This window comes from Sciurus carolinensis, chromosome 1 (assembly GCF_902686445.1).
Source record: "Sciurus carolinensis chromosome 1, mSciCar1.2, whole genome shotgun sequence".
Classification (NCBI taxonomy): Eukaryota; Metazoa; Chordata; class Mammalia; order Rodentia; family Sciuridae; genus Sciurus; species Sciurus carolinensis.
Window position 1 is genome coordinate 102257186 of NC_062213.1, and position 25680 is coordinate 102282865.

Here is a 25680-nt window from a genome sequence, read left to right on the forward strand (position 1 = left end):
ATATCACACTCTTGCTAATTAGAAATAGCAAGAATTACCTGCCCTGAAGGGAATTGAGTTTTCTGGCCAATTTAACTTGTAGTTTTACTCTCAGAAAGGATTCTTACTGACGACTCTTCCTCCATGATCACGACTCCATGGGAATTGGGGAGGGTTCCCTTTCTTGGAAGAGAGCTGTTTTAGCCACTCACTTGATATTGTATTTCAGAAGTATGACCTTCATCTCTGCTGTAGACCCTGGCTGGAAGTTTGTCTTTTAAAGGCAGGCTCAGGGCTGGTTTATTCTCCATTTTTACGTTTTATGGTGACAATCTTGGCCTCTGCCACGGGTGATGTGAAAAAATTGTAGGTGAGGACTAATGGATTGACTTTTTGATGCAAGTCATTGTCCTACTGGATAGCTTTTTTTTTTTATTGTAAACAAACGGGATACATGTTGTTTCTCTGTTTGTACATGGAGTAAAGGCATACCATTTGTGTAATCATAAATTTACATAGGGTAATGTTGTTTGATTCATTCTGTTATTTTTTCTCTTCCCCCCACCCCTCCCACCCCTCCCACCCCTCTCACCCCTCTCACCCCTCTCACCCCTCTTTTCCCTCTATATAGTCCTTCCTTCCTTCGATTCTTGCCACCCTCCCAAACCCTAACCCTAACCCTAATGGATAGCTCTTTTAATTAGGGTGACCTGCTTTAGAGCAGTCATCTAGGTATAATTATTAATAGCACCCCTATTCATACTCAAAACTGTCCTATTTTATATGATAAATTATATGATCATCATATTTAAAAATAGTTTTAATTCTTCCCTTCCTCAGACAGGGATAGCACAGCTGGAGAGTTTGATGCAGACCTGGGTGATAGTCTTCCCATTTTTAGTTTTTACTTTAACATCATTTCTGTCACTGCATATAGGACAGCATTTTCAATTCTTTACCATGGTGGGTGCATTGAACTCTTTGTCATTTGGGGTTGCTGGTTAGAAGCAGAAAGGGAAACTTTTAGGTAGGCTGTCATTTCTTTCTCTCTGTGTCTACACAACCAGTTTCATCTTTATTATGTGTTTTTCTTTAGATCATTTATAAAATTATAAGTAGCTTAAATCCTCTAAAATTCTAACATTGGTCAATATCTCAAACTCTGTCCCTGACATGATGGAATCTGAGAACTTTCATTCAGTTTCTTGGCTACCATTTTAAAAGGAATTTCAGCTCCCTAGTCTGGCACAGAGGAACCTTTTCTATTCTCACTCTTCCTCAACCCAGCCAATTGCTGGGCTGCAACATCCCACATATGGCTATATAGAACTTTTCTAGCTGCAAATTAGGACTAACTCAAAATAGCTTAAGCCCCAAAGGGAATGTTTTGGCTCATGTAAATAAAAAGTCTAGGGGTATCTTGGCTTCAGGCATGATCAAACAATATTGTAAAGATTCGCTTGTGTGTGTATTCTCTCTTTTCTCTCTCTCCCTCCCTCAACCCATCCCTTTCCTGTGTTGTAACTTATTTTAGATCTTATCCCTCATACAGCACTGGAAGTGACCTATTAGCAGGTCTTAATCCTGTACCACCATTGAAATGGAGGTGAAGGTTGGCTTTCTACCTCTTAAACCACAAGGTCTAAAAGTGGAAAGGGGGTTATTTCCTAAAGGTGCTGTTATCCAAAAGAGGGGCGATGGATGCTTGCTAGGTTAAGAAAAATAACAGATGTATCACTTATACTGGAAAGCTTCAAAAATATAGGCTACTGGGCTTCTTTTCTTATGGTACCCAATATTCAAACAGCAGACTCTTCAGTCATGTACACAGCCCGTTGCTGTTTTGAGCTGCCCTAAGGGATCTTTGAGATAGCACATATCTCTGATCTAGGGCTGTTCACAAGCGAGGTTCCAGATGGGTATGCTTGTTACCTTTGGGAAGCCCCAGGGTATGGTGGCCAGGGATCACGTTGGTTAAGTCATCATGTCCATCAGCACCAGGCTGCAGAACAAGAAGCATGTGATTAAGGCCCTATGCAGGGCCAAGTTCAAGTACTCTGGTCACTCAAAGATCCACATCTCAAAGAAGTGGGGTTTTACTAAGTTTAATGAGGATGAATTAATTTGAAAATACGGTGGCTGACAAATAGCTTACACCCAATGGCTATAGGGTGAAATACATCCCCAATCATGGTCCCCTGGATAAATGATGGGCCCTACACTCTGAGGGCTTCCACCATGCCAACTCTTCCTTAATAACATCCATCGATAATTTCTGCTTCCTGTTCACCTAAATAGTAATAATAATTCAAAATAAAAAAAAAGAAGTGTTGAAAAATCTGTCCAGGTTCAATCCTCTTGAAATATGAGAATGAAAATAGTTTATGTATTTTACCTCAAAATGGTGAAAAAAAATGAAAGAAAAAGGCAAGGGTAAAATATTTGTTTAAGAATAACATCAAAATCAGTAGGCACAGAAGTTGAGACTTTTCTGAAGTTGCTGGGTACTTTTCAAACCTACTGCTAAGCTGGCAAAGGCTTTGTCCTCTGATACTGGGGAAGCCTGATTCTTCCTTTCACCCACTTGTCCATTACCTTCCCCTGAGGACATGAAGGGCAGGGAAGGGCGCATGACAAGGGAGAAAGGAATGTCATTTCTGTCTGGTCTCAGGCTCTGCATATCTTAGCTGGGAATGTGCAGTTTATTCATTTCAGTTTCAACATCGCCAACAATGCTCCATTGCAGGAATTTGTTAATTCAACAAGTATTCCTTGAATGCTAATCCCTTATCCTTTCTCCTCTGTCTTTTTGTGCCTCTCTCTTAGACTTTTTCCACTAGCATTTAAATATTCCCAAGGATCTCTCATCTTAAAAGGCAAACGAAACCTCCCCTGAACAGAAAACCTTCCTTTGATCATATTTCCTTCCCAGCTACCACCCCTTCACAACCAAATTTCCTCTTTAACTGTCTGCATTTCCTCCCTTCCATTTCCACTCCTGCCACTTGGGTTCCACTCCTGCTCCATGGGAACAAATGGACTTATGGAAAAAGCACCATTGTCTGAGAACACAATGTCTTTATAAAGTTGTACCACAACACTTGAAAGCTGTATATTGAGTGTGTGGTAGCTGTCTTTTCAACTAGGGTGTAGATTCCTAGAGGGTAAGACATAGCTTGCAGTTACTCAGTGAATATCTTATTGTTGGATGTTATATGTTTACTCAGGCTCAGTGCCTGAAGGAATGTGTTATATAAATCTATGTTGAAATAATGAATTGACTGGGATTGGAAACAAAGGAGAGGGACAAGTTTGGTTTGGGGTGGGGGTGACGAGTGAAATTTTAATCCTGAGCAGAAGTTAGAAATGTAGGAGGAGGAGGATTTTTGGTTAGAAGCAAGGCAGAAAATACCTTCAATGAAGACAGACCATGTTAAATGCCACAGGCACACCTATCACCTTTTCAGATGGAGCTATTGGAGGTTATTTGTTTTGACAATGATTATGAACTCTTTCTTGGGGCTGTGGGGAATTTCACTGGAATGTTGCCAGGCTGCAAACTATGAAGAAACACTCATTTGTAGGGGCCAGAAAATGTAGGGATTGGGGTAAAACTAATTTAGATGAATAGTCAATAAAGTGACAAAAACTTTTGGGAGGTGAACCATCCTATCTCCATGCTTCTTATCAATTCTCCACCTTAAATTAAACTAGCCCACTTTATCCCTGTGATGAGAGTTCTAGAAAAAGAGAACTACAGCATTCTCCCAGTGGATAACCTTTTATTAAATGTAAGCTAAAGTCCCTACCCAAATGTCCTAATTCATGAGGATGCAAAATGTGAGATGTGTGGGTGTGGTGTGGTGGTGCAGGCCTGTAATCCCAGCAGCTCTGGAGGCAGAGGCAGGAGGATTACAAATTCAAAGCCAGCCCCAGCAATTTAGTGAGGCCCTAAGCAACTTAGCAAGACCCTGTCTCAAAATAAAAAGGGCTGGAGATGTGGGTAAGGACCCCAGGGTACAATCCCTGGAACGACCCCCCCCCCCCCCCCCCCGTCCCTCCCGCAAAAAAAGTGAGATGCCAAGTGGAAATGACAGGTACTTGTGACCTGTCTGATTTCAAACACATTCTAGAGCATCCCAGAATCCCAGAACGTGCCTTTCCTAGCTGGGTTCATTACATTCTGCTCTTTCTCCTTGACAAAACCCAACCTTTTTAGTCATGTAGCCTCTGCTTGATTTTCCCACAAGGGTTTGGAGTCCGAGGACTTTATTGATCCACGTTAGGATGGAAGTGGAGTTCCTCTCTTGTCGCCAAGGTCTCCATTCTTTCACGTCTCCATCCTCCAAACACACACTCAATATACCCTATGCATCATGTCTGCTTTTGTAGGATCAAGGGAGCTGGGTCTTAAAGATGAATAGAGTTAAGATTAGCAGAAAGTCCAGTACGTTCTTCATTCAACAGCACACTGGATTTTACGTGTCTAAAGTTTAATTCACATAATTTATTTTCCATCTCTTAATTCAATTGCTTTTCTTGAAAAGACAACCTGGGCCAAGGCCAACACTGGAGGGAAGAATGTCACCGGGTCAGGATCTGGAAACAATCAGCCCAGTATGGTTTTAAGGGTGAAGCGCCAAGATCTTAAGGAACCTGAATTCCTGGTGAGCAGTCAAGTTCTTTTCTTTAATCCGCCCCCACCAGGATTCCGACGGCGTAAAAAAGAAAAAGAAAATCTATTAAAAAAAAAAAAAAAAAAGGCAACTCAAAGAGAACCCACCACAAACTTCCTCATTTCTAAAGAAAAGGCCGCTCTCCTCGCAGAGCCTCTGCACACTGCGACAGTTCTGCCGCGGTGTCCAACCCGGACGCTGCAGTCGGTGCCCGGAGCGCAGCTCAGACACCACGCGTGTGCAGGGCGGCGGCTCAGCGAGCGCCGCGGGGCGGGCCCAGGGCACCCCGCACAGGTTAGCTCTTTCCCTCGGCGCTTAGGGGAGTGAGTGCCTGATCTCCAGTCCTGGGGGTCCTAGCCTGGTCAGGGATACTGCTTTGGTGGCAGGAAGTCCCTGCGAACTACAAATCGAGGCATGCTGGGAACATTCCCCTGCTCCTCCCAGGAAATGTCCTTTGTCCAGCCCTACAGGAAGCCCCTGTGAGGAGTCAGCCGGGCAGCCAGCCAGTCGGCTAGCCAGTGTGCCAGCGAGCCAAGCAGCCGGCGGCCGCTGTAGCCGCCGCCGCCGCAGCACAAGGACAGACGCGCCGCGGTGCGAGGCTCGGGCCAGGGCGCTCTGTGTCCCCCGCTCCTCACCGCGCCCGCCGCAACGCAGGTAGGAGCACGGCTGTGGCTGGGCTCACCCGCCGCCTAAGGATAGTGCTGATAGGGACCCGACCTGACCATTGCGGGGATGGGTTGTGTGCATGAGAGCTGTGAGCTGTGGCTGAAAGGCTGGGCGAAGTCATGCTTCGCAGATTGAACCGTTGTCCGCTCTTCTTCGGGCGCACGGCGTGCCCTCGCGCCTCCAAAGCCGAGGCTAAGCACCCTCTGGGGGCTTTGACGAGGGACTGGGAGGAGGCTACCACGCGAGGGAGGAGGCAGCGCTGCGAGAGGGAGTCAGACCGTCCCGCAGATCACCGAAGGGGGCATCAGAGACCCTCGAAAAACGAAGCCCAGGGAGGAGCTTGGAAGGCAAGGAGAAGGTGAAGGGCTTTGTGTGCAGCTGTGGACCCGACGGACAGCACTCCCCTTGCCGTGTCTGCTCGCTCCCCAAGCCCCACCGGAGGACAGTAGGGTGAGGGTGGGGACTCTGAAAGGGGCAGCAGGTCATCTTGGGTCCTTGTGAAATGTCTTCCTCTCCTTTCTTCTCCCCTCCATTTTCCCCGACTAGGATTAGCGTTTTTGGCTGAGATTAAACTGGGCAAATGGCACAATAAGGACGGGTGGGTGGAGGGCTAGGTAGCAGTTCACCGCACTAAAGGAGTCGCCATCGAGCTATGGTTGGCTTTCCAACCACACATGGCCTTGTGGGTGGGTGGGAGTGTGCTGGGCAATGATGGGACCTGCACCCAGGGGGCATGCCGAAGCTCAGGATTGAGTGGAGATATGGGGCGAGGTGTGTTGGGAAAAGAGGGCAAGAGAGAGGTTGAAGGAGAGCAGTGACACAGGGACACCGAATCTCTTATGACCAGTAGACATAATGGTCAGGCCTCCAGAATCAGGTTATTAATTCTGGGAGTTTCCATGATTTTCCTTTTTCCTAACTGCTCCCCCCAAGCCCCTCAAGTGGATCACCTACCCCTACACTTGTGTGCCAGGCTGAATGCAATTGATGCTGTATTTCTGCTCTGTAGAGGTCTTATTCGTCCTTAACCTGTGGGGTGACACAGTACTCTGTGTCTCCCATGGCAGTGTTATCTTCCTCCCATGAGACTGAGTGTGGGAAATGTGGGATAATGGCAAGTTAATGGTCTTTAAGAACTGTGATGGATGAGTGGATAAGTTTGAACACTGCCCAAGGGTGACTGCTGCAACTGAACTCACCTCACCTAAGGAGCCTCTTTTTTCTGTCCTCCCACTTGTCTCCAAGTGTTTTACCTCCTTTTCTTAAGGCAAGATACGGTTATTATCTAATATGGAATGCATTTTGTTGTTTTTGTACTGGGGATTGAGCCCAGGGCCTCTCTACCCCTGAGCAATACCACCAACCCTTTTTATTTTTTTATTTTTGAGACAGGATCCTCTTAGGTTACCCAGACTGACATTGAAGGTACACTCCACCTACCTCAGCCTCTGGAGTGGCTGGGATTACAGGTGTGCACCACTGTAACTGGCTAATGTGGAACACATTTAAGAACCAAATGCACCTTTAAAATTGCCACTTGGGTGGCAAGTCTGGGGTACTCAATGCTTATAGCAAGAAGGATGTGATAGGGCACAGAGAGAAACTTGCACAAAACATTTTTTTAATTGGCTTGTCTAGAAGAGAAGAGATATCCAAAGTAAGGTAAGAATGGAATTGTCGAGGTGGAGGGCATGAGAATGGGAAAGTGAGGGAGAATGCTTTGTGCATTAGCGGATAGTTTTTGGTTTGGAGCATACTGGCTTGGGGCTTGGAGGTGGGGAAACATTGGTGTTGGTCTGGCCCAAGAGAAAATAAGATGGCCCCAAGTGGAACCAAGATCGTAAATGGGAAGTCAGGTTGCCCTATATGTGACACAAAGGAAGACATAGGTGACCTTCAAACACTTCTGTGATTAGAGGGTAAGCAGATACCAGTTGGAAAACCCAGCAGATGTAGCTGGATTGAAGTGGTGAAGAGCGATGTCAGCAATGGCCTCTGACTAAGGCTTATGGATTTGCATCACATTTCCTCGCCCTCCCCCACAAGAAGCTCTTCGGATTTCCTCAGAAGCTACCTGTTTGCCTAATTCCTAGTTGTCCATTAAAGGGAAGGAAAAAGGGTAAAGGTTGGTTCCAAAGATGATAAACTAAGGCAAGAAAAGGGCTTGTTTACTCACGAAGGAAGAAAACAAAAAGTTAAGACATCTGGAGCCTGAAACTATCTAAGGTGCTGCACCTTTTTTCTTTGCATCTTTACAATTTTCTGAGTACCACACACTATGTAGTGTTAATATAATCAATGAAAGTAACTCCTTACTTTGGCATTTAAAATCTTTCACAATTCCAGTGCTTACCTACCTCTAACCTCCTTTATACCTGGGCCGTCTTAAGTTATCTAGCTGTTCTTGTGGCAAACAGCTGTCCATCCCAGATGTAACACACATTCTCTAACCTCCAGGAATCAAGCTGAACTGTCTCTACCACCCCTGACTGTCCAAATCCTAGCCCAGCTGATTAGCTCCCTTATAGAAGCCTCCCTAGTCAGAATTAATCTTGTTCTCATGGTACTAAGTCATGGTAGATAGTCATCTTTTTCCTCATTAAACTACAAGTTCCTCCAAGTGCTTGTAATCCCAGTGACTCAGGAAGTTGAGGCTAGAGGATTCCGAGTTGGAGGTCAGCCTGGGTAACTTAGTGAGACCCTGTCTCAAAAAATAAAAAGAATGGAAGTGTGCCCCTGGGTTCAGTCCCCAGTATCACAAAAATACATACATACATACATACATACATACATCATACATTTGTAAGTCCCTTGAGTTCAGTGATTCTTTCTGCCTGGTGCTTTTTACCTAGCAGGTTGACACAAATGATGTTTGATTTTAAAAACATGAATAATTGAAAAGATGAGTAGATGAATGAAGACATTCATTCTTTTGTAGGACTCATGCCTCTAGGACATGATAGACTAAAGCATTATCTTTTGCTCCTGGCTTAAGGAGTCTAGTACAAAGACATTCATGAAAATTTTGTTGAAGAGCTTCTTTGCCAGCCCTATAGGAAGTGTATGGAATGAGAATCCAAGTGAATAAAAAAATAATTTATGTTATTCTCTTAGCCTGAAGATGGTAACTTTCCTTTTCAGTTTTTAAGGTGCTCATTAGAAAGTAGAACCACAAACACTGTCCTCTTTGCAGATAAGCCATACAGCCACCATGTCTATTCCATTTTTATAGCCCAAGCAATCTACCAGGGTTGAAATGTAGCATATGGAAGTGCAAAATTAGACCCTTAAACTTTCTTTCCCCAAAGACATTGCAATTTAGTAGTCCCTTATTTATCTCTAACTGGAAAGTTTTTCTTGGTTTCTTTTCATGTGATTATAATGCTTACCATTTCTTGAACACCTACATATCAGCTATTAAACTAGATAATTTATTTGTGTTGTCTTATTTCATCTGATGACTGACATTATTATCTCCATTCTACAAATGAGGAAACCAGGGCTCAGTCAGAAGAAACTTGTCTGAAGTCCCAGATTCTAAACTGAAGACAGATTGGAATTTAGGTCTGTTGACTGCCAAGACTGTTCAGAATTTGCTGTCCATGCCAGATCTTTATTCCTTCTTTCTCCACAGTCCTCAGCTTTGCAGATTTCCTACCATTGTTGGGCTTCTAAAATCATTCTGAGATCTACACTGTTTTGTGTAAATTTGTTGTTTTTATGATCTTAAACTTGCATGGTCATTAGTTGGAAAGGCCAGTTTTAGAATCCCTAATAAGACCTTTGGGCACACAACTGTCTGCCTGGAATTGTTTTCTTTTTTCTACTGGCCTGAGTTCTTTGTTCCACTCTTCGGGTCAAGCTCACCTCTTTTGGGCAGCCTGTCTTGACCACATCAGGCCACCCTTAGCCTCTTCTCCAATCTCTTGCATTGTCTGAAATATATGGGGTTCAATATCTTTTTTTATTTTTATTTATTTATTTTTTTGGTACTAGGGATTGAAACCAGGGACACTGCACCTCAGAGCTAAGTCCCAGTCCTTTTTATTTTTTATTTTCAGACTGGGTTTTGTTAAGTTGCCCAGGATGGCCTCCAACTTGCAATCCTCCTGCTTCAGCCTTGTGGGTAGCTGGGATTACAGGTGTGCACCACCATATCTGGCTTCAATGTCTTCTATTAAGAAGACGTAAGTGAGCCCGTACACATGACAGGGATTGTATGTCCTGAACACGGCGTGGCAGATGATGAACTTACCAGAAACTGCGTTACTGATGAATTGGTTATAAGTAGAAGGCAGAAATGTAGGCATGAAGCATTGTTTTCATGTCAACAGTTTGCTCCTCTCATAAGAGGTTTTAGAAGAGAGGATAATGATTTTCTTGGTTAATTTTCACCTTTCTCACATGACCACCCAAAGAGGTAAGCACCATCTGGAAGTGTGCCAGAGCAGATCTGCCTATTGCTGTTTTTATGAGCTTGACTTATACCAGCAGTGAATGATTACAGTGCTTAAAGATTTTAGGTAGCATGGGTGGGGCAGTTGCTTCAGTACCTTTCCCCTTTCTGCCATGCTCACCCTCTGCCAGATCTGGGAAAGGCCTTTTGCCGTACATCTGAGAAAATCCCTGACGGCAGGTGTGGAGAGGGAAAAAAAAGAGAAGAAAGGAAGAATGGGTGATGAAGGAAGTTAATTCCTTTCCACTTCTGATACCACTTCTGGGAGAGTGGTGAAGTTAGTGTGGGGTATAGGTTTCTTCTTTCTTCTTGTGTGATGCGGGATGGTAAAAAAAAAAAAAAAAAAAAAAAAAAAAATCAGCCACCTCTCTTTGGGTAGAAGAGACTGTCACATACCACAAAATTGAATCTGTCTCTGAAAGCTGAGTTAGACTTCCTTTCCTCTGACTTCAAGACTGCCAGAACTTGAAAGCCTTGGTGTAAACGCAGTGTGCCATGAGCTGTTACAAGCAGGTTAGTCATTTTAAAGGCACTCAGGAGAATTCATGGGGTTTCTGTATCTATGTAGCAGGTCATTCTATACATGTAGGCGAGCAACAGGGTTCTGACGAGGTGTGCTGAGGCGTGCTGGAGGCTGGAGGGCCACTTGTGGTACTCCCCACTTCCCTCCACACACGGGCCCAAGGCTCAGTCCTGTGCACGCAGCTCTCATTTGCTATGTGTAGTTAAGGAAACAGGACTGACTTTGACTCACAGAGGCGTTTTCCGTATATATGAGGATCTTAACCATAAATTTCAAAACAGGAACCATTCTTTCTGGGTTTGATTTACTAAGACTTGTATTGCTTTTGTCCCAGTGCCATGCATATTCATCATTTGAGGCTTGGTGAAATTTAGGCAGGGCATTATAGGAAGAAAACTTTTGACCATTTTTCCCCATACTTGGGAAGCTTTGTGAATGTCACAGAATCACATTTTTTCTCCCTAGATTTCCCCTCCCCCACGCTGTTTTCTTCTGCAGATATAGACTGATTTCTGTAGGTGGTTTTGAAAGCAGGACTTAGAAAAGAAATCCATTAGAATATCATCTCTACAACATGGAACTTGGAATAATGGGTAGCATATGGTTAAGTGTTCAATAAATATTTGTTGAATGAATGAGTGCCGTACATTTTAAAATATTTCAGTTTGATTCTTTCCTGATAGAATAAGTACTATCTTTTTTTTTTATTGAGTTGTGGGAAAAGGCATATGCTTATAAAGCATATATGCTGGGGAAATGATTATACATGCAATACACTTTTTTAGAGCAGATTCAGGTTCACAGCAAAATTGAGCACAAAGTACAGAGTTCTGGTAAGTCCCCACACACGCCCTGCCATTGTCAACATCCTGTACCAGAGTGATACATTTGTTATAATTGGTGAGTCTATGTTGATACATCATCAGCCAGAGTTCCTAGTTTACTGTATGTCTTACTCCTGGCTGCGTATATTCAGAGTTTTTTTTTTCTTTTTTTCTTTTTTTGGGTACTGGGGATTGAACTGGGGCACTCTACCACTGAGCCACATCCCCCGCCCCCTATTTTTTGTATTTTATTTAGAGACAGGGTCTCACTGAGTCGCTTAGCTGAGTCTGGCTTTGAACTCTTGATCCTCCTGCCTCAGCCTCTTGGATTACAGGCCTGTGCCACCATGACAGATGCATAATGACATGTATCTACCACTATAGTATTGTAGAGAATAGTGTGACTGCTGTAAAAATCCTGTGTCCCACTTAGTCATCCCTCACTCCTAGCCCCTGGCAACCACGGATCTCTTTACTCTCTCCATAGTTTTGCCTTTTCCAGAATGACATATAGTTAGAATAATATATAGTGTGTAGCCTTTTCAGATTGACTTTTGTTTTTTTTAACTTAGTAATATATATTTAAGATTCCTTCCCCTTTCTTTATGACTTCATAGCTCATTTGTTTTTAGTGTATAATAATATTCCCTTGTCTGGGTGTCCTACAGTTTGTATATCCATTCTGAATTGATATTTTGGTTGCTTCCAAGTTTTAACAATTATGAATAAAGCTGTTACAAAGATGAACAGGTTGTTGTGTGGACATAAATTTTCATCTCAGTTGGATAAATACCAAGAAGTGTACCTGCTGGATCATATGGTCAGAGATATGTACCTGCTTCATTTTGTAAGAAACCGTTTTCCAAAGTGACTATGCCAGTTTGCATTCTCAACAGCAATGAATGAAAATCTCTTTTGCTTTTTTTTTTTTTTTTTTTAAATCAGCATTTGATGTTGTTTGTGTTTTAGATTTTGGCCATTCTAATAGTTGGATAGTGTCATCATGTAGTTAATTTGCAGTTCACCCATGGCATATGACTTTGAGCATCTTTTCATATGCTTCCTTGATATCTATATATCCTCTTTGGTGAGATGTCCGTTCAGATCTTTTTATACCCATTTTTTTGTTGGCTTATTTATTGTTGAGTTTTAAGAGTTCTATGTATATTTTGGATGGCATTCCTTTATCAGATATTCCTTTTGCAAATATTATCTCCCAGTCTGTGACTTCTTGTCTTATTCTCTCTTATTCTCTTGATTTGCTTTTGCACATATGAATTTTCATCATTTTTATTTTCTTTTTTGGGAGTATACACATGTACCAGAAATGTTTTAAATATAAAACCAGATATAGGAATCCAAAGAGTGAGAGACTTGAAGAAACTCCCCTTTGTATCCTTTTTTTTTTTAAATAAGGTAAATGTCAATTGAATTGAACCATACTGCAGCCACAGTCAGAACTGGTCAGGGGGTAGTTACTATAGGAACATGGTTGGTCTGTTTCCCTAATAGGTACTTATGTTTATTGATCAAATTAGTGGTTTGTTAGATATTTCTGGTCACCACTTCCTATGTGGCATGCAGTCTTTACAGATTTCTTTAAGAACTTATATTTGCTTCACAGCTTAATTCTGGGCCCTTAAGAAAAGGGTTTTCTGGCTGATGATTGTATGTAGGTGAGAGGAGAAAACAAGAAATTTGTGCTTCTCTGGTTTTAAGAAAAACAAAAAGAAATATAATATCCTTAAACTGCCAGAGCATCAATTTCAGTCCCAGTAGACACTCTTAAATATAAATTTCTTCTGTATTTGAATGAGTTCCCTGTTTTCTATCCTCCCCCACCAACTTTTTGCTTGGTCTCATTATTGCTTTGAAAAGATTGAGTGTTGGTCTTTTCTCACTGATCATTTAATTTCTGTTATTGCTAGACCCATCTTCCCTTGGGTGGAGGGAAGCAGTTGACCTGTCAGATCAGGGTAGGTACATTTTCCACCTTGAACACAAACAGCTCTCACTACCTCCTTTCTTTGCACAACTTAAGCAAGGGTTAAAAGCTTGGAGTGGAGGAAGGAGCCACAGGACCATTTGATACAGACAAGGGCTGCTGACATTTGACCAAGGAACTCAGAATTCTTTTTGGAGAACGTTCTGTCTAACTTTTGAAGCTAATTGCTACTTTCTGTCATGACTGCCTCTTAAGCAGGATAATTAAGCAAGCTTGGCTCTGGGTACTGACAGGCTATCAGATCCAGTCAAGAGAGCTAGGTTATTTCTATGACCCTGCCATACCTGATGTGGTCTTGGTCAGATCACTAGATTTCCTAGTCTTTTTAGTTTTCCCCTTTGAGATTCAAGGAGTATAATAATTTCACCTAATTGTATCCATTTCACGAAATGTTTGGTTGCCCATGGTGTGGAGGATCATTAAAGCATAACTTGTTCACACAAGGAACTTATGGTTAGGAGATGGTGGGGAGAGGGAGAGCCCACAGTAAGGTATGAATTATTAAGTATGATTACATTTTTAAAATTAATATTGGTCAGAGTAAGATAAGGAAAAGTATCTTAAGGAGTCATACAAAATGAAGTAATTCTGAACATTTAAAATAGTCCTATAAGGTAGGTTCCACCATTACCACATTTTATAGATGAAAAACAGGCTCAAACCTTTTACCACTATAGGTACTGATTCCCTCCAGAAAGGAAGAGAAATCCCATGTTTCTTGAGGAGGGACAATGTGGCAAGAGAGGAAACACAGTGCCTTCTCCAGGATGCAGAGCAGCCCCTTTTGGGGTGAAGAAGGAGAGCTATGGGTTACCTTGTTGACATTTTGGAGCTGTACTACTTGTGCAGAGTCATTTAGGGGTTTCTGAAAAGAAGAATAAAGGGAGTGACATGATAACTAGATGAGGGTCCACTGCCAGGATAGTGGCAATGAAATAAGAGGAGAAATTTTAAAAAGGAAGGATGTGGCAACTGATTTGATTGAAGGAGTGAGGGACAGGTCAAAGTTGACTCCAGGGTTTTGAGCCTGAGAAGTAAGAACAAAGAAGGCATTAACAGAAGTGGACACTTGTCGGCAGGAACTGATTTGTAGCCAGTATTTGGGAAGAGAACTCCTTGTTTTTGAAATGACCCAGGTCAGATACACACATTACAATGGAAATTCATTTAATCTTTACAATAGCCTTTCAAGGTGACTTGTTTTGGCGCATTGCGTATATGAGGTAACCAAGACTGGAAGAGGTGAAATGACCGTCCCCAAGGCCTACAGTGTCAAAGTGGCAATCTTCTGAATGAACCCAGGCTGCTGACTCCTTTTCCCTTTCTATCAGCTTCCTCCTGTCTTTTGTTGCCTGGGATGTGTAAGGCATCACTTTGGGACTCTGGCTTTCCAGTTATAACTGGGGTGTCATCAGGAATGTGGATCTGAAGTACAGGCCTGGGATTGTGGTGAGAGGTTCAAATTTGTGAGGCCTCTGGTCAGAGCAGGTGCAAATTTAAAACTACCAGAAGATGTAAAAGAGTTGAGACAAGACAGAAGAAAATGTAGAACAGACCCTTGAAAGTCAACCTGTTTTATAAGTTAAGAAGAGGAAACAGGGTAGAGTGTGAAGTATAATAAGAATCCCTCATTCTTCTTGTACTCAGTCTCAGGATGCCAAGCACAGAGCAAATTTCCAAGTAGAACATCTTGATGGGAATTCTGCAACCAGTTACTGAATTATATGCCAACCACTTTACAGTGTTGTTGGTGAGATCATAGGAGAATAGACCACAGGATTTGGAAGATAGAAAAATAAAGCTGCTTTTGATGTGAGCCTGGCTTACTAAAGTTAGCAGTTAATATCATTTGCTGAGCTGACTCACACCTGGAAGCCCAGGCTTGTGGGGAAGCTGGTATGTGGGGTGATGATGTTAGCTTTGACCAGGACCCACTGGCAACTTTTCCTCCTTTACCCAGTAGCCTGAAAGATTTGTTCAACCTTAGCTTGATATAGTGGCACACACCTATAATCCCAGCTACCTGGGAAGCTGAGGCAGGAGGCTTGCAAGTTCAAGGCCAATCTGGGCAACTTAGAAGATCTGTCTCAAAATAAAACTTTAAAAAAGGAATGGGGATATAGCTCAGGGATAGAGAGCCTTTGGTCCAATCCCAAGTCCCCTCCCCACCCCCAAATTACTTGGACTGGGTGCAGTGGTGAATGTCTGTAGTCCCAGCATCTCAGGAGTCTGAGGCAGGAGGATCACAAGTTCAAACCCAATCTTAGCAATTTGGGGAGACTCGAGGCAAATTAGTGAGACCCTGTCTCAAAATTAAAAAAAAAATAAAATAAAATAAAAAAAAGGACTGGAGATGTAGCTCAGTGAGTGATTAAGCACCCCTAGGTTCAATTCTTGGGTACTAAAAGCAAAGAATAAAATGAAAACTTATCTGGCCAAAAAAATGGCACTGGGAGGAAATGTTATATAATATATAATTTGTGACTGGTTTTAGGCATTTAAAAAAATGATACTGCAGGATGACAAAGTCTTCTTTTAATGAGAGGGTTTCATAGTTTAAATGGAAGAATGTCTTTAAAGATCCTTTTGGAGGGATAGGGGTGTAGCTTAGTTTAAGACACTGGACCAGCACCACAAAACACAAGAACAAAAATACCCCTATTCTTTTAAAATGGCATAGTCAGTACTGTCTGTACTACCTCTATAGCTTCATGGGCTTTTTGTTTTCCTTTCTCTCTGACTTTCCTTTCAAATACTATAGCAAGGACTTGAAGTTATTTGTTGTCTACCATAATAGCCCAGTAAAGTAAGTGCTGATTCAAACAGTTGCTTTTTTCTAGCCAACACGATATTCTGTATTTCTGTAGTAAAAGCAATAGATAATCCCAAACCTATTAAGTCAGAGACCATTTCAGAGGGTCAGATACAAGTTTGAAGAATATTTTCTGTTTCTTAAAGGAAAACTTACTGAAGTTACAATACAGGGGAATATTAACAGGAGTCTGCAAGAGAAGAAAGAGGGAAAAAAAAAAAAAAAAAAAGGAAGACAGCAGCAGCAAAATACTCTCATGCAAGCAAGCCAGAGCACTAAGTTCATAAATATGTCAGAACAGACTGGAGAGTGCCCGGTGCAGGGAGATTTTGCATAGAAGGAGTCAGGTAACCTGAGCAATAGTCCCAGTTCTCCACCAACTGCATGCCTTCATGAATTCCAACAAAGTCTATATCATCTTTGGTCCTCATTTTTCTTGTCTGGAAAATGGGAGATCCTTTAAAGAAATTTTTACTCCAAAGTGGTGAGACTTTCTCATCATCTGTGAATATATTCTCTTCAGCAAAATTTAGTTTGTTAGTTGCCTGCCCCCGACACCTAGCCCACTTCTATACATCCTCTCATGCAGGGAATACAAAGTAGCTAACTAATTAATTTCTTATGCTTCTGGGAATTGAATCCAGGGCTTTTCACCTTGCTAGGCAAGTGCTCTACCACTGACTATATCCTTAGCCCCAATGCAAAGCTATTAAATCAGGGCAAAAGATGTCAAGGAAAAGAAGGTGAATCTGAGAAAACAGGATTTGTCCTAAGGAGTCATGTTGGATGAGCTGGCTGCTTGATCCCCCCCAGTGTACTTTCCTGACTTACTGTTAATCCTGAACTAGGTCTCTCAATCTTGGCGTTTTGTATAACTCTTAGAATCCCCTTCTTTACCCAGGAATTCTCATGATATTATTTATAGGCAAGATGACTTTGCTGACACTGAAGATTTTTGTTAGGAATGAGTTGGTGACTTTGGCCAGATTTTAATCCTTTTTCCTTTGAGAAGAGGATTAACTAACAAAGCGTTTTGTGTACTGGGTAGGTTATGGCTTGATTAATGTGATTTGACTCACTGCCCAAGTAAGCAGCTGGGGAGCCATAAAACCAGGGTCAGACTTATAAATTAGGAATATATCCCAGAGAGGCAGTGTATTAGTGACTCCAAGAGCAAATTCCCTCTCTGTGAATGTACCTGCCAGATAACACAAATGATTAGGAAGTGAAAAGCAGGTGAATTAATGATGCTGGGAGGCCTACATCTCCAGTGCCAGTTAGCCAAGCACCACTAGCTATGTCTGGTTAAGTATCAAGGGATGAAGGAAACCAAATTTGAGATGCTAGCCCATGTCTGCTGTTATGTGGGGTACTCAGGGTGATTCACTTTTCCTTTCTAGATCCTCACTGCTGGACTCATCTGCAATAGGCTGCTAGGTGAGAGCACAGACTGGATCAGGCAGTTTTCCTTTGCTTGGTCCCTCCTTCTCCATCCCCTGTTTAAATGTACTAGTCAGTGTTATCACCTGGTTTTGGGCTTACTGCCATTATTTTCTCTTCTCCGCCAGCCCAGCAAAAGATCTGTGGTACACAGTGGCAAAGTTGCTCTTCTCCTTCCCCAAAACTCTCTGGATCACTTCTGACATATTTTAATGATTTGGAATGTATTTTGAGTTCTTTAGAGGGGTGGTTTATAACAGGTTTTTTGTTTGTTTTGTCTTTGTTTCATGGATTCTTTCAGGGTCCAAGGAAAAGCTGTGGGCCTTCTCATTGGAAGAAAGTGTCCACATACACATTTACATAAGGTTTCAGGGTGTTCCTGAGCTCTGAAGGCTTAGAACCCAGGCTCAGAACCCATGCTCAGGAAAAACATTCTGTTTACAAGTTTGGGTGGTGCTGCTGCTTTTCGGGAAATGCTAGGAACTAGAAATAGGAGGGGCATAAGGAAACCGAGTAGACAGAGCCTGGCGAGTGACTTAGTGACTGTGGTGCTCAAGTTATGAATGAGCCCTGGACATCTACAGCTTCCTTCTTGAGACAGATGCATCACTTCCTAAAGGAAAGCTGCGTCTTGGGGACTAGTTGTGTGCACTGTTTGCCTGAAAGAATTTTCTTTCAGATATTTTCTGCAAGCTTTTGGTTTCAAAATAAAGTGGGAACATACCTTGTAGCTCTTGTCTCTGTACTGTGGTATGAGTCTGTTTGGATGGCATCCTCTGAATTTCTCTGAAGAGGACACTCTCTACATTTAAAAGTTCTCAGGTTTGGCTAGTGAAGTAATTGTGTTCCTGACAAGGTTCATCTCAAGGTTCATACATCACTCTTGTTGTCATCGTCCTTTCATTTTGCATGCCCTTATATTTCTCATTCCATTTGAGGATTGTTCTGGGGATGTTCCTTTATTGAAGTACTTAATCCATGGGATACTCCCATCATTTCCTCAGTTTGACTGTCCTGAATTAATTCCTCAAGGGTTGTCGTCATGTGGGCCTCTAGCCTGGTTTATTTCCCTTTGGTTTTGAGTATAGAATTACTGAATTAATGGTGGAAATTAATAAGCCCTAGCTGACAGCATCCTTTGAGTTCTTTAAAAATATGAAAGTAGATAAAAGTGGAAACAGGATTCTGATTCTATTTTGGACATAACAGCTATTCCTGAATCTCATAAAAAGTGGTGGAGTGGGGAGACCCAAAAACATCAAACTTAAGATTTTTTTTTCTCATAGTCTCTTACTTCACTGTTCCTGTCCCCTCTTCCCATGAGCTCTATTCAGGAACATAGTAATCTCTCCGCATTTGGCATGATTTGTAAAAGCAGGCTGTTCCTCTTGTGGAAATCATTGACATTTTATTGTTTTGCTCATAACTTAAGTGAATATAATCGATCCTAAATATGAGAAAAAATATAATTTGTTTTCCATTTTAAAACTCTTTTGTTAGTAAGCTTTGTAGCAAATATAAAAGTGGATAAAAGAGAATGTATCATAGACTTACACATATGGCCATCCAGCTTCAACAGTGGTTGGAATACAGCCCATCTTGTTCCATCAACACCCCCTGGTTTTCCTTTGCCTTGGAAATATGTTGAAGCACGTTCTAGACATATTATTTCACTTATAAATATTTCACATAGTAAAGATGTATGAACTCTTTGCAAACTTAATCCAATACTAACACCTTAAAAATGAATGATTCCTTAATACCAAATATCTAATCAACATTCACAGTTCCCCCAGTTGTCCTGTACTTTGTTTTTGTAGTTTGTTAATTTGAACTGGGATTCATCCAAGGTCTCTACGTGGAAGTTGGTTGATAAGCACTTAGGTTTTTGACCCATAAGGTTTTCCTTCTGTTTTTTGCCATTTTTGTCACTGTTTTATATTGTTATTGAAGAAGCTGGATCATGTGTTTTAGTTTTCTACGGTCTGGGATTTGCTTATCTGTTATTTTTAAGGAAATGGGTAAAACAAGTATGTTATTTTTAAAGAGGTGTTTTTAAGTGTGTGCTAAAGTTTTACTTTATCTGGAGAACAATATAGCTGTGGAGTTTAAAACTTGATTAGGCATGACAATTCAGGCATCAGGTGACTTCTGTAGCTTTCTCCCCCTGCTCTCTGTGGGAAGATACCTTGGCCAGTTACATGCAGAGGTGTCACTTACTGGGTGCATTTCCTGGCCAGCCAGCATACACCAGCCATTCTTCATCAGTAACACCATTTATTCTGGGCAGAATTGGAAGGGCGGGTTTTCCTGTTGAATGTGCAGTGGGAGGCGACAGATCAAATGTCCTAACACCACTTCTTTTTTTGTTGTGAGGCGCATTCTCTCAAGGATTGTTCATTCCAGTGGAAAGAGGATCACAGAATCTCTGGGTTGGGAAAGCTTTCCTGAGGTTACTTGGCCCCATCTGGCCACCTTAATTCTAGATTCTGGCATTAACTCTCCCAGTACATGCCTGTTCATTAATACTCCATATCATCTCTTTTTCTTTTAGCAACATGGATTATTAAATTGTACCTCTTTCTGACTTGTGTCTGTGTATACTTTAAGATTAATCTTGATTCTTCCCCACTGTTGTCTTCAGCACATATCCCTGAAACTCTATTCAAGTGTTTGTATGTAGTAATGGTTTTCTTGAAAAATAAGCTGTTTTCATGAGTAAGTTTTGAATTATGATAGGATTATTGCAGACTGTGCTTTTTAGCTAAGTTATATATTAATTTTATGTGTCATCTTGACTGGACCACAGGGTGTCAAGATATGTGACTGAGCATTATTCTGGATGTTTCATTATTCTTGGATAAAGTTAACATTTAGATCAGTGGACTTTTGAGTAATGCTTGATTGTCCTCCATAGTGTGAGTGAGAGCCTTATCCAATTGGTGGAAGGCCTGAATGGAACAAGAAGACTGCTCTCCCTGAGCAAGGACAGGTTTTCTCTAGTAGATGACCCTTAACCAAGAACTGCATCTACTCTCTTGGTCTTCTATCTATCAGCCTAGCCTGTAGATTTTGGATTTGCCAGCCTCCATAACTGCAAAAGCTAATTCCTTATAATAAATCTCTTTATAAATACAAATCCATCCATTAGTTCTGTTTCTCTGGGAAAAACCTGACTAAAACAGAGTGGGGGGATAAAAGGGGCAGATGTATGCCCCAGATTTATTTGACTATTTTTTAAGGAGGCTTTTTATATCAAAGAGATGCGAAGATCATTAGCAAGGTCATCAGAAACTGAGATTCTGGCCACAACTCTTCTAGTCACCTGCCTTTTGGTCTCTAACTCTGGTGCTCTCCCTTTCTTACCTTTAGTTTATTCTCTGTAAAAGGAGTTTGAACCAAAAAATTTCCAAGGTCTATTATTTCATGAATACAAACATTGAACATCTGAGTCAGCTGCTGAAAAAGTTGTGTGAGGATCATTCTACTGAGGACTGCCCTTGCTACATAAGAAGAAAAAGAAAAAAGCCAAACAAGCTAATGGATAAGGGTAGTGATGGCACAGGTGATCCCCCCAAAAAAAATCACCAAAGGGATTCCTATGTATCAGGTAGAATGTTCTAATCAGTAAAATATAAAATGTAGATGAGTACATACCTCCATCAGGACCTTTTTAGCTTTTGTGACTTTTAATCTGAGGGCAGAGTATAACTTCAAGGGTACTAAAGATCTGTCTCTGCATTGCAGTAAGTCTTATTTTGCAAGGGAGTTGGGTGGTGATGGTGGTGGAGGCTTGGCAGCTGTGACAAGCTGATGGGCCCTAACCCAATTAATGGACAGGGAATGCCTGACTCCAAGGACATTGTACTAGTCTTGACCACAAAGATTGAAGGAGTCTCAGACTAGTGCAGACCTGTGGGGTTGTAGACTGATTTCTCTGTTGCCTTAGTTGTGTGTGTGTTGCTGGATCCTGAACCTAGTATCTTGTGCATGTTGGGTGAGTACCCTTCTCTTTTTAACTTGGACTTCCCTCTCCAGGTAAAACAGCACCAACCGCAAGGCAGAAACCTTATTATTTTAGCTTCTGCTGTCTGGAGAGCGGTCAGCACCTAGTTGCAGTAATCTTCTGGCATTCTCTGTCTGGAATTAATGTTCACCTTACAGGCCGTCTGCCACTTGGGAGGCTGGCATTTGGGGCTGGACAATCTGTGTGTGACTGGGAAAGCCAGCTAAGGGGACAGTGAGTTGCCTACCTTGGATGGGGACATAGTCTGTATAAGATTGTTGCTCTCTGATCTAGAGACATGCCTTGCAAAGGTAGTGAGGTGGCTTTGCTTTTTAAGATCTTTCTGAATGTTAGCTCACCATGAGGCTAGTTGACCGTTTACTTGGTTGGTATTTTAAATGGACAAATGATTAACCCCCTGGAATCCGTGGTTAGACCCCAGTTATGGTCTTGAAGTCAACCTTTGAACCATGGGCTAAATTTGTTTTTCCAGACTTCTATCCAATCAGGTGTCCCTGTCTGGACTCTGGTATGGAAAATTCCTTTGGGAGAGAGTGGTGGGCAGCGGGTATGGGAAGTAGCTGGAGGAAGCCTCCAACTGCTGCTAGCCCTCCCAGCATCCCCTTGAGGAGGTATGGAAGGGACCTGCAAGATGAGTGGGAGACAGGAAAGGAGCTGAGGCTTGGAGGCGGCTGAGTGGGAGTCGCTTCTGGCCCACTGCCCACCCGGTTGCTTCCTTTCCCTGACATGACAGCCCTGCCGGCCTGGCTGTGAGCCACTTGGCAGTTGGGCTCAGCATGGTTCCCTGCCAGACCAGCTGGGGGCTTCGTGGGTCCTCAGGGTTGGGCAAGGAGGTCTGTTCTACACTGGCCTGCTCCTTCTTTACTGGACCACCTCTGCTAGTGCTGCCAGGTGTGGTGGCAATCTGTCCTTCCCTTTTGCTTTTCCCGTCCAGGGCTCTTGCCAGCTGCTCCCATGTGGAGGAGGAGCCAGTAGAGGGGAAAATGCCAAAAGATAGTTTGAGTCCTGACTATGGCTAGGAGATACACCACCTGTTTAGTGTTCTTACAAAAAATGGTCACCCCAAATTACCTGCAGTTACCATTGGGGAGGGATCTGTTAGAATTGTAGTGTAGACATAGGTCTGTTCAGATGGAACACTGACTCCCAGCCTGATTGCAGAAGGTTACCTCCTGCCCGCTCAGGCCCATTGTGGCAGGAAGGTGGCAGGGCAGTGTGGGGTCCTGCAAAACAACAACAAAATGCTACCAAGACGGAGAGCTTAGCAGTGGTTTATCTTCTAGAGGCTGGGACATTTGCTACTATTCCCAGTCTTGGTTTCTCTCTGTAAAATCCAGGAAGGTGTGAGAGAGGTGTGTGTCTACCTCTACCCCCTCACAGGAAAGTCAGTTAAATTCATAGTGGGGCTTCTGTTCAAAAGAAAGAGATGGGATAATATGCCAAAAAATCTCAGGTTAAATTCTAATTCTGGCTCTGATACTAGCTTCACTTCCCCTGTCCCACCTCCCTCCCTCTCTTTTTTCTTTTTCAAAGATACTTTATCACATCTGCAGCAAAGTTTTCAGAGGGAGCTGATTAGTTAGTATTTTCAGTAGGGTTGAGTATAGTTAGAAGGCAGAGTGACTTTATAGGGTGACGAATGTTCTCTCTTTTTGACTTGAGACTTTGTTAAGTTATAGAAACTGGGATTTGAAGTCTTGGGGAGGTTGCCCACTGCCACGCTGACTGATGTGATCTGCAGTCACATCAAAGGCCATATAAAGGTGTAAGGGATCTTTAGGGGGGTGGGGTGTGAGTTGCCATGCTGGAGCTGAAACTGTCTACTGAACCTGACCGTAATGTCTCCCCAGATGAACTTACCTGAGTTCATGTCCGGAGGGGGCAAATACCCAGAGTCTCACAGCACAGTGGTTGTGCTGCTTCCTAACCAGGCCTCTCTCCCATTACTGCTTACAGTTTTTTGTCTCCATTAGTGATTAGAATGAAATGTGGAATTAATTTTGTCTGCCTGGCTGCTCCTACTACCCTGTTGTTCTGTACTTCTATTCTTTCTGACTAGGGGGTGGATAGCTCCCTTGCAGATGGTATTGGTCAGGGTTTGTTGAAGCACCCACCCAATCCCCATTCAAATATATATATATATATCTCAGCAGCTATAAACTTTCCCCTCTCCCTAGCTCCCCTGTGCCACTAGCTCCTCCTGGGATCTTGGCTTCACTTGGTGGGTTGCTCATTGAGCCTTTAGCAGCAAGGTTGAGGGAAGCTCTGCATGTACTCATCGGAGGCCATTCTCAGTGAATAGAGCTGTGAACTGATGTAATTTTTAAAATCAAGATATTGACTAAAGTTTACTATATTAGTAAAACTACCATTTATTGTGTCTCCAAGGTGCCAGTGGCTTTTATAAACACCAATCTTACATGGTTCTCAAGCACCCAAGCAAGGTAGGTGAGGGCATCTTTGTTTTTAAGGATGTAGAATCTGAATTCAGCAAGGTCACGCAACTTGCACAAGGTCAAATATCTGGCAAAGAGCAGAGAATTTGAACCCAGGTTAATCTGGTCATAAAGCCATCAAACTGCCCTGCTACCCACTCATTATCCAACCCTGGCCTTGCCCAAGAAAACATGTTGCTAGTTTTTATTTTGAGAATGAGTGGGGAAGGAGCTGGAACAAAGTGTGCTTGAAATCTACTGACTGACACTTTAGTTATACCACTGCCTAGATAACATTTTTGAAAATCAGGTCTTCTAGAATGAGGTAATCATACTCCTTCTTGTCTTTTTGTTGCTTCTAGAAAAATCATAGATTTTTTTCTTGAATACATTTTACCATGTTATAAATAATACTGAACTTTTTCCTAGTTAAAAACAAATACATGTTTACTGTGGAAAATATAGATGCACACAAAATGGACATGACTTTCCAAACTAACAGAAGCTGCTTAGGAACGTGGGTACTGGCTCTGGACTTCCAGGGTATGGACCCTGCTCTGCAGGTGAGCGTGCATATGACCTTGGCTTTCTGTGTCTGTTTCTGGTCTGTGAAGCTGGAAAGAGCAAACCTCATTGGATTTTTGTTAAGATTAAGTGAGTTAATATCTGCAAAACCCCCGAAAGTGAACAAGAGATTTTTAACATTTTAATAAATATTCTTCTAGTTGCCCTCTCTGAGCCTGTGTATTCATGTGTGAATATATATGCTAGCATACATCTATTGATGAACAAAGAGGTAATTTTTTAAATGAGCTACTTTTTATCAAGTTCTCTATCCCTTCCTTACCTCCAAATGGCCTTCTCCATGACTTGACGACAGTTGCCCAAACCCCAGCCTGTGATATCATGAGTGGAACTGAATATGGATTGCTGGTACAGACTCCCAGTTTTGCCCTGAGCAGATTGAAGTAGTTGTGCCATGAATGTTGCCTCTGGATGACAGGAGCTCTGGCTTTCTTCAGAGCATACCTGACCCTGTTTTTTGGAGCTCAGTACCTGCCTTGATTCTGAGTGTGGCAGCATTGTGAATTCATATGCCAGCCCTGAGTGGGCCACTCGGGCACTGGCTCTCCCATGCATCTCATCTTCCTTAAATCTAGAGAAATCTTGTTTCTGAATTTAACTTCTCTGGTGTGAGTGCTCTCTTGATTTGCAAGAAATCACAAACCAGAATGTCCTCTTGTTCCACTCTTGCCATTTCTGAGGTCATGGCACAGAGGTGAAGCCCTGCTCCGTGCTTGCCAGGTTGGTCTGCTACGCCCCACCTTTCTGGGTGGAGAGCTACGGTCCCATCTAGGCCATGCTGGACACTGAAATTTTCCATTTTATGAGTTTCTGGTGGCGTGCTTAATTTACTGGTATGGAGTTCTTGCTGGCCTTGGGTTGGCAAAAACCTTTGATTAGTTCCCCCTTCCCTAACACCCATCCCCTCTGCTGCCTTCGGACACTAGCAAAGCAGCAGGCCATAAATAAAACCGACTGTTGCCTCTCCACACCTCTGGAGCATTAAATGTAGACTTGAGTCCAAATCTGGCATCCAGAAGGCAAGAGTGATGGGCAGAAGTGACTGGGGACAACAGTCTCTTGTGGGTTATGCCTCTGAAAAGGTTCATGCTTTTAAGGAGATCTTTCTCCTACAGCCTAACAGAAGAAACCAGAGTGTTGAGAACCTGGCATTTTAAATGGTGTGCTTTCTAGAGGAACTCAGCTATATTGCAGGGCACTATTGACTGATCATCCTCAGGCACCCAAAATATTTAAGGGAAGAGCCTGATTT

At 42.5% G+C, this 25680-nt stretch overlaps 1 protein-coding gene and 1 pseudogene across 1 annotated transcript in view; both read left to right on the forward strand.

Moving 5' to 3' along the window:
• The first annotated feature begins 1733 nt into the window (after positions 1-1733).
• Positions 1734-1854, forward strand: LOC124968604 (uncharacterized; annotated as a pseudogene).
• A 3296-nt stretch (positions 1855-5150) lies between these two features.
• Znf697 (zinc finger protein 697) overlaps positions 5151-25680 on the forward strand; it is a 28587-nt gene continuing 8057 nt past the window's right edge. Inside the window, exon 1 of the mRNA XM_047516058.1 lies at positions 5151-5309. The gene's annotated coding sequence lies outside the window, so the exon portion shown is untranslated. The remainder of the gene's footprint in view (positions 5310-25680) is intronic.